The sequence below is a fragment of the Desmodus rotundus genome, chromosome 10 (assembly GCF_022682495.2).
Source record: "Desmodus rotundus isolate HL8 chromosome 10, HLdesRot8A.1, whole genome shotgun sequence".
Classification (NCBI taxonomy): domain Eukaryota; kingdom Metazoa; phylum Chordata; class Mammalia; order Chiroptera; family Phyllostomidae; genus Desmodus; species Desmodus rotundus.
This window is the reverse complement of record NC_071396.1, coordinates 61,183,392-61,192,130: the sequence shown is the minus strand read 5'-3', so window position 1 is coordinate 61,192,130 and position 8,739 is coordinate 61,183,392.

Below are 8,739 nucleotides of genomic sequence, written 5' to 3'. Positions count from 1 at the left end.
GAAGCAGGGGAGGGATGTGGGGATGGCTAGGGTGGGGAAGAGTGGTTCAGGGTAAAAGCAGACAACTGTAACTGAACTACAATAAAGTAATTAGAAAATAAAAAAAAGACACTTACTCAGAACAAAAGGTTTACACAGGTTGAAAGTGAAGGGATGAAAAGATATTCCAATGAACAGACATGAAAAGAAAGCCAAGATAACGATGTTTATACAAGACATAGACTTCAAAAGAAAAGCCATAAATGGAACAAAGAAGGTCACTACATAAAACATAAAGTTGTAATCGAAGAGGACAACATAACCCTTGTAGACATGTATGCACCTAACATAGAAACACCTAAATATATAAAGAAAATCTTAGAGGTCTTCAAGAAAGATGTTGACAACAACACGCATACCATATGGGATTTTAACACCCCATTGCCAACAATGGATAGATCTTCCAAACAAAATATTAACAAAGATATTGTGGCACTGAATGGCACTGTAGATCAAATGGATTTAATTGTTATATATAGAACATTTTACCTGAAAGAAGCAAAATGCACATTCAAATGCACATGACACATTTTTTAAACTTTATTTTTGTGCAGTTACAGTTGTTGCACCTTTTCCCCCATTGCTCACCCCTAACGCTAACCCACATTCCCACAGTCAATCTCCCCCATTTTCCATGCCCATGAACCCTCTTTATCTGTTCCTTTGCTTGCCCTTTCCCCTTCTTTCCTCTGTTATTCCCCTCCCCCACTTTGGTCACTGTCAGTTTGTTCTTTATTTACAAGACTCTGCTTGTATTTTGCTCATTTGGTTTTTTTTGATTAGGTTCCACTTATAGGTGAGATCATGTGATGTTTGTCTTTCACTGAAATTCTCAAAGATAGACCACATGGTAGGACACCAAACAAGCCTCAACAAATTTAGAAAATTTAAATCGTGTCAAGCATGTGCCCAGATCACAACTGATTGAAACCAGAAATGAACCTCAAGGAAAAAACTCAAAAACAGTCAAATACCTGGAGACTGGATAACATGGTATTAAATAATGAATGGGTAAACAATGAATTTAAGGAAGAAATGAAAAGTATCTGGAAAGTAAGAAAATGAACACACAACAGCCCCATACCTATGGGACACAACAAAGGCAGCTCTGAGAGGGAAGTTCATAGTAATATAGGCCTACTTATAAAAGATAGAAATATTTCAAATAAACAATGCTACATCTACAATAACTAAAGAACAACAACCAACAAAGACCAGAGAGAATAGTAGGAAGGAAATAATCAAGATCAGCAGATTTAAGTGACATTGAGATGAAAAGAACAATTCAAAGGACCAATAAATCCAAGAGTTGCTTCTATGAAATGATAGACAAAATCGACAAAACTTTTACCAGACTCATCAAGGAAAAAGAGAGAGAGAGCCCAATAAATAAAATCAGAATTGAAAGAGGAGAAGTTACAACAAATAACACAGAAACATAAAGGATTGTAAGAAATTACTATGACCAAGTATATGCCAAGAAATTGGACAACCTGGGTGAAATGGACAAATTTCTAGAAACATACAATCTTCCAAAACTGAATCAAGTAGAAGCAGAAAGCCTGAATAGATCTATAAGGACTAGTGAAATTAAAGCTGTGATCAGAAAAACTCTTGGCACAGAAAAGCCCTGGACCAGATGGCTTCACAGGTGAATTTTGCCAAACTTTTAAGGAAGAACTAATTCCTATCCTTCTCAAACTATTACAAAAACTCAAGAAGAGGGAAGAGTCCCAAATTCTTTTTACCAAGCCATTATCATTCTAATTCCAAAATGAGGAAAGAACAAAACAATGACCAAAAATTATAGACCAATATCTCTGAGGACAATGGATGCTAAAATTTTCAAGAAAATACCTGCAATCCAGATCCAGAAATACATTAAAAAGTCATACACTATTATCAAGTGAGATTCATCCCAGTGTTGAAAGGATGGCATCATATTTGAAAATCAATAAACATAATACACCACATAAACAAAATGAAGGACAAAAATCATGTGATCATGTCAATATAGGCCAAAAAAGCATTTGATAAAATCCAGTATCCATTTATGATAAAAACACTCCACAAAGTGGGAATAGAGTAAACATACCTCAACATAATAAAAGTCATATATGAGAAACCTACAGTCAACATCATACTCTACAGGCAAAACCTAAAAGCTTTCCCACTAATATCAAGAACAAGACAAGGGTGTCCACTTTCATCACTCTTATACTACATAGTACTGGAGGTTCTAGCTACAGCAGTCAGACAAGAAAAAGAAATAAAAGGCATCCAAATTGGAAAGGTGGAAGTAAAACTGTCATTATTTACAGATGACATGATAGTGAACATAGATAATCCTATAGACTCCACCAAAAAATTACTCAACCTAACAAGTTAATATGGCCAAATAGCAGGATACAAAGTCAATATTCAGAAACTGATGGCATTTTTGTACACCAACAATGAAATATCAGAAAGAGAAACTAAGAAATAAATCCCATTTACTATAGCAACAAGAAAAATTAAGTACCTAGGGATAAATGTAACCAAGGAGGTAAAAGACCTATACTTGGAAAACTATAGAACATTGAAGAAAGAAATTAAGGAAGATACAAATAAATGGAAGCATATACCATGTTCATGGAATGGAAGAAGTAACATCATTAAAATTTCCATACTACCCAAAGCAATCTATAGATTCAACACAATTCCTATTGAAATACCAATGGCATATTTCACAGAACTAGACCAAATATTTCAAAAATTTATATGGAACCAAGAATGACTCTGAATAGCCTCAGCAATCTTGAGAAAAAAGAACAAAGTAGGAGGGATCACAATACCCGATATCAAACTATATTTCAAGTCACTATAATCAAAACAGTCTGGTACTGGCATAAGAACAGACACATAGACCAATGGAACAGAATAGACAACCCAGAACAAAATTCATGTCTCTATGGTCAATGATATTTGGCAAAGTGGGCATGAGCCTACAATGAAGTAAGATAGCCTCTTCATTTAGTGTTGGGAGAACTGGACTGGTCCATGCAAAATAAAGAAAAAAGGAAACTAGACTGTCAAATTACACCATACAACAGAATAAACTCAAAATGGATAAAAGACATATATAAATTGTGATAACACAAATGTCCCAGAGGGAAACATAGGCGGGGAAATTTCAGATATCCCATGTAACAATATTTTTGCCAATACATCTCCTAGGGCAAGAGAAAGAGATTTTTTTCTTTTCCATTTTTTATTGCTCTTCAAGTACCATTGTCTTGTTTTTGTCTCCATTTTCCCCTCACCACTCTCCCCCTGCCCCACACATTCCAATCTCCCACCCTTGATACTACCCCACTTTGGCTTTGTCCATATGTCCTTTATACATCTTCCTTGATGACCCTTTCCCCTCCCCACCATTATTCCTCATCCCCATACCCTCTGGTTACTGTCAGTTTGTTCTTCATTTCAATGTCTCTTGTTATAATTTGCTGTCTATATTTTTAGGCATTGAATATGTATGTATGTGTATATATGTGTGTTCTTTTCTCTAATAACAGAGAACATTTTCAATATATTAAATTCATTTCACTTCCCTTTTTTGTATTTGTTTAAATTTGTAGTCCTTGAGTTAGGCTTTAGTGGAAATCTTTTTGAATTGAGCTGTTAGAAAAACTGTTTTGTACTATATATTGAAGATTTCTCAAAAATAAATATCAGATGGTAAAAAGTGCACAGAAATTATTCTTATTCTTTTAGACACTATTGTTAAGAGGAATTGTTTTCTTTACTTTTTGGTTGCTCATTGCAACTGTATAGACATAGAGCTAATTTTTTTGTATGGATCTTGTATTCTGCAACTTGAAACTTCGTATTAGCTCTAATAGGTATTTTTGTTCTTGTTACCTACCCTTTTCTCTACATTTATGGACATTTTCATAGGTAAGATAAGTACAAAACTAAGGGCTAAGTGTTGGATGAAGCCACACATACAAATCCAATTCCAGGACACTTTTGAGCTTAATTCCCATGGCAATTTACTTAAACCACCTAAACCTGGGGAAAATCCAACAAGATTAATTCATCTATGAATAGTAATTCTTTTACTTTCTGTTTTCCAATCTAGGTATTATTTATTTCTTTTTCTTGTCTAATTGCTCTGGCTAGTATCTTCATTACAATATTGAATAGCAGTGCTGAGAGTAGGAATCCTTGTCTTGTGTCTCACCTCAGGCAAACAACATCCAGTCTTTCACCATTAACTATATAGTAACCTGTGGGGTTTTTTGGTAAATGCTCTTCATCATATTGAGAAAGTTCTCTTGTATTCCTGGTTTGCTATATATTTTCATCATGAAAAGGTGGAAATTTTTATCTAATTTATTTTTTGCATCTAGTGAGATGGTCATGTGGTTTTTGTTTTTATTCTATTGATATGGTATATTAAAATAATTGATTCTGAAATGTTAAAGAACCTTGCTGAATATAGAATTCTTTTTTAAAATTTTTATTGTTGTTCGATTACAGTTGTCTGCATTTTATCGACACCCTGCCACCCCACCCCAGCCAACCCCACCTCCCTCCCCTACCTTCACCCTCCCCCTTGATTTTGTCCATGTGTCCTTTATAGTAGTTCCTGAAAATCCCTCTCCCCTCTATCCCTTCCCCACTCCCTTCTGGCTATTGTTAGATTGTTCTTAACTTCAATTCTTGGTTGGCAGGTTTTTTTTCCAGTGTTTCAAATAGGCCATCCCACTACCTTATAGGCTCCATGGTTTCTGATGGGAAATTGGATGTTAATTTCCTGAGAATCCCTTGTCCACGACAAGTCACTTTTCTCTTGCTGTTTTCAAGATTCGTAGTTTGATTATAATGAGTATCATTGTGAATGTTTTTGAATTTATTCTGCTTGGAGTTTGATGAGATTCTTAGGTGTTAAGGTTCATGGCTCTCATTATATTTGGGAAGTTCCTGGCTTGTATTATTTCAAGTACTCTTTTGCCCCATCTCTCTTTTCCTTCTGGGATCCCATAATGTATATGTTGATATAATTGATGATGTCCCACAGATCCCTTAGGCTCTGTTCATTTATCTTAATTTATTTTTCTTTTGCTCCTAGGACTGAATAATTTCAATTGCCCTGTTTTCACACTTGATAATTCTTTCTTTTGGCTTCTCAAATATGTTTTTGAACCTATCTATAGTGAATTTTTTATTTCTAATATTGTGCTTTTCAGCTCCAGAATATTTATTTGCTTCCTTTTAAGTTAATATCAATCTGTTTTGATATTCTTTCTTAATATACATTATGCTATTGATTTCTTTAGTTCTTTGTCCATAGTTTCATTTAGCACTTTGTGCATTTTTAGGAAAGTTGATTTAAACTTTGTATTCAGCTGTTTTGCCAAATTCATTTATTAGGTCGAGTAGTGTTTTGGTGGAGTCTCTAGGATTTTCCATGTACACTATCATGTCACCTACAAACAGTGACAGTTTCATTTCCTCCTTTCCAATTTGAATGCCTTTTATTTCTTTTTCTTGTCTGATTGCTGTGGCTAGGACTTCCAATACTATGTTGAATAAGAGTGGTGAGAGAGGGCATCCTTGTCTTGTTCCTGATCTTAGTGGGAAAGCTCTAAGTTATTGTCCATTGAGTACGATGTTGGCTGTAGGTCTCTCATATATGGCCTTTATTATGTTGAGGAATGCTCCCTTTATTCCCACTTTGCTGAGTGTTTTTATCAGAAATGGGTGCTGTATCTGATCAAATGCTTTTTCCACATCTATTGACATGATCATGTGATTTTGTCTTTGCTGTTGTTGATGTGATGTATTATGTTTATTGATTTGCGAATATTGTACCATCCTTGCATCTCTGGGATTAATCCCACTTGGTCATGGTGTATGATCTTTTTAATGTATTGCTGGATGCAGTTTGCCAATATTTTGTTGAGAATTTTAGCGTCTATGTTCATCAGCGATATTGGCCTGAAGTTTTCTTTCTTTGTTGTGTCTTTATCTGGTTTTGGGATTAGGATGATGCTGGCTTCATAAAAAGAGTTTGGGAGTCTTCCATCAGTTTGGATTTTTTCGAATAGTCTGTGAAGGATGGGGGTTAGCTCTTCCTTGAATGGTTTGTAGAATTGTCCTGTGAAACCATCTGGTCCAGGGCTTTTGTGTGTTGGGAGTTTTTTGAAGACTGCTTCAATTTCATCTGCTGTTATTGGTCTGTTCAGGCTTTCTGCTTCTTCTTCATTCAGTTTTGGAAGATTATATTTTTCTACAAATGTATCCATTTCACCTGGGTTTTCAAATTTCTTGGCATACAGTTCTTGGTAGTAATTTCTTACAATCCTTTGTATTTCTGTGGTATCAGTTGTAATCTCTCCTCTTTCATTTCAATTGTGTTTATTTGGATCCTCTCTCTTTTTTTCTTGATGAGCCTACTTAAAGGCTTGTCAATTTTGTTTATCTTTTCAAAGAACCAGCTCCTGGATTCATCGATCCTTAGAATTGTGCTTGTAGTCTCTATGTCATTTAACTCTGCTCTGATCTTGGTTATTTCCTTCCTTCTGCTTGCTCTGGGCGATCTTTGTTGTTGTTCCTCCAGTTCTTGTAGGCGTAGGTTTAGGTTGTTTGTTTGAAATGTTTCTATCTTTTTAAAGTAGGCCTGTATTGCTATGAACTTCCCTGTCAGGACTGCCTTTGCTGTGTCCCATAGCTTTTGGGTTGTTGTGAGTTCATTTTCATTTGTTTCCAGAAAGTTTTTGATTTCTTCCCTAATCTCGTTCTTCACCCATTCATTGTTTAATAGCATGCTATTCAGTCTCCATGATTTTGAGTGTTTTGGGTTTTTTCCTTTGGGGTTGGTTTCTAGTTTCAGTCCCTTTTGGTCAGAGAAAATGCTTGATATCCTCTCAATTTTCTTGAATTTGTTGAGGCTTGCTTTGTGTCCTATCATGTGGTCTATCTTTGAAAATGTTCCATGTACACTTGAAAAGAATGTGTATTTTGCTTCTGTGGGATGAAAAGCTCTATATATATCAGTTAAGTCCATTTCCTCTAGGGTATTGTTCAGTGACACAATATCCTTGTTGATATTTTGTTTGGAAGACCTGTCCATTTTTGATAGTGGGGTGTTAAAGTCCCCTACTATAATTCTGTTGCTGTCAATATCTTTCTTGTCATCCTCCAAGATTTTCTTTATGTATTTGGGTGCTCCTATGTTGGGTGCATATATATTTATAATGTTTATGTCTTCTTGGTGGATTCTTCCTTTGAGTATTATGAAGTGACCTTCTGGGTCTCTCTTTATGGCCCTTCTTTTGAAGTCTATTTTGTCTGATATGATTTTTGCTACCCCTTCTTTTTTTGCCTGTCCGTTTGCTTGGAAAATTTGTTTCTAGCCCTTCACTTTCAGTCTGTGTAAGTCTTTTGTCCTGAGATGAGTCTCTTGTAGGCAGCATATGTGTGGGTCATGCTTTCTTATCCATTCAGCTATTCTATGTCTTTTGAGTGTAGCATTTAATCCATTTACATTTATGGTTATTATCGATAGGTAGTTATTCATTGCCATTTTTCATATCTGTGTTACTCTCTCTTTCTCTTTTCCTTCTTTTCCTTAAAGCAGTCCCTTTAGCATCTCTTGCAGATCTAGTTTGGTGGAGGTGTATTCTTTTAGACTTCTTTTGTCTGGGAAATTCTTTATTTGGCCTTCTATCTTGATTGATAGCCTTGCTGGGTAAGGTAGTCTTGGTTGCAGGCCCGTGGTTCTCATTACTTGGCATATTTTTTTGCCATTCTCTTCTGGCTTGGAGCGTTTCCATTGAGAAGTCAGTTGCTAACCTTATTGAGGGTCCTTTGTATGTTACTTCCTGTTTCTCCCTTGCTGCCTTTAAGATCCTCTCTTTGTCTTGGAATTTTGCCATTTTAATTATGATGTGTCTTGCAGTGGGCCTCTTTGGGTTCCTCTTGCTTGGGACTCTCTGTGTTTCCTGGATTTGGGTGACTTTTTGTCTCCTCAGATTAGGGAAATTTTCCGTCATTACTTTTTCAAACAGGTTTTCTCTCCCTTGCTCTTCTTCTTCTCCTTCTGGTATTCCTATTATACGGATATTGTTATGTTTCATGTTGTCCTGCATTTCCCTTAATCCCTCTTCATTCTTTCCGAGCTTCTTTTCCTTTTCTTGCTGTTTCTGGGGTTTTTTTTCTACTTTGTCCTCCAGCTCACTGATCCGATCCTCTGCTTCATTAAGTCTGCTTTTCATTTCTTCTACTGTGTTCTTCAATTCAGAAATTGTATTCTTCATTTCCTCTTGGCCCTGTTGATAGTTTCTATTTCCTTTTTCATGTTGATATAGTTTGCAGTGATTTCATTGTAGTTTTCCTGTAGTTTCTGGTAGTTCTCTTGAGCTCAGTGAGTTTAGTGAGCTTCCTGATAACCATTGCTTTGAACTCAGTATCTGATAGTTGACTTGCCTCTTTTTCAGTTAGCATTCTTTCTGGGGTTTCCTCCTTTCCTTTCATTTGGGGATTGTTTGTTTTTCTTCCCATTTTTTGTGAGCCTCTTCTTGTTAGCCTCTGCTTCTTAAATTGATCTATTCTGACTCCCTGGGTTTATGGTATGAACTCTATGGTAGAATGCCAGTGGGATTCAGTGGTGCTGTCTCCTTAATCTCCTGTGTTCCCTGATCTTGAGGTGAT